The sequence below is a fragment of the Meleagris gallopavo genome, chromosome 1 (genome assembly GCF_000146605.3).
Source record: "Meleagris gallopavo isolate NT-WF06-2002-E0010 breed Aviagen turkey brand Nicholas breeding stock chromosome 1, Turkey_5.1, whole genome shotgun sequence".
Taxonomy (NCBI): domain Eukaryota; kingdom Metazoa; phylum Chordata; class Aves; order Galliformes; family Phasianidae; genus Meleagris; species Meleagris gallopavo.
The window spans coordinates 142,325,938-142,326,949 of NC_015011.2; positions in this window are offsets into that span (position 1 = coordinate 142,325,938).

The following is a 1,012-nucleotide window of genomic DNA, read 5'->3' on the forward strand; positions in this document are numbered from 1 at the left end:
AAAAAGTGCAAAGTTTCTGATATCTATAAAACAGAAGCTGACTTTCAGTCTGCTGTATTTGGGCAAGATATTGCCCTGACGACCTGGATGCTGGACTCTTTCCTGCTATCTAGAAACAGTAGAACACACTATATGAGCTAACAGAGAGTAAAAAAGCCAAGGAACCATAAGTTAAAATGGGCAAATGAGAATTCTACACAGAAAACTTCTGTTTTTCCTCTCCAGCTTTCCTTGAAACCATGCAGTGCCTGCAGAATCAGGCTTTATTTCTAGCAAAACAACTCTTAAAAACTTTCAGCCAGCTTCCACCAGAGATGAGAAATAACCTTCAATATGTAAGCTGAAGATCATTAGAACTAGATGAGTTCTTAATATTTGCTGGTACTATAACTTCTATGACTAAAATGCATAGAGTGAAACAGGACACGAAGACCATATGTTAATAAAGACTCAATAAAAATCTAACACTTGAGAGCCACTGTGCCTCCCTTGTATACCTCTGCCTAATTTATGATTGACAAAAAAAAAAAAAAAAGCATTTTTAGGACAAAATCTTTTATTCTTTTCACTTTTTATCTGTCTTCAGGTTGGATGTTAGGAAATACTGCTTCCCTGAAAGAGTGATGAGACACTGGAACGGGCTGCCCAGGGAGGTGGTGGAGTCAGTGACCCCAGAGATGTTCATTTAGACATTGTACTGAGGGACATGATTAGTGGGAAATATTGGTGGTGGGTGGACAGTTGGACTGGATGATCTGGCATGTTTTGCAAATACTGATGAAGAAAACAATTTGTGCTCTTGGTGACACCTCTTCACGTGACAGTTGCTGGAGTCTTTATTTTCCAGTATAACAAGTATTAGTTTCAATCATACAGCTACTGGAACAGCAGCAGCTATTCTATGTCTAACTGAACTGAAGAAATATGTGGAAAGCCCTATTGTGTAACAGCACTAGAACCTGGCTGTGTGTTTTGTAGGGGTTTCCTCAGATCACTACAGGCCATTAACCTT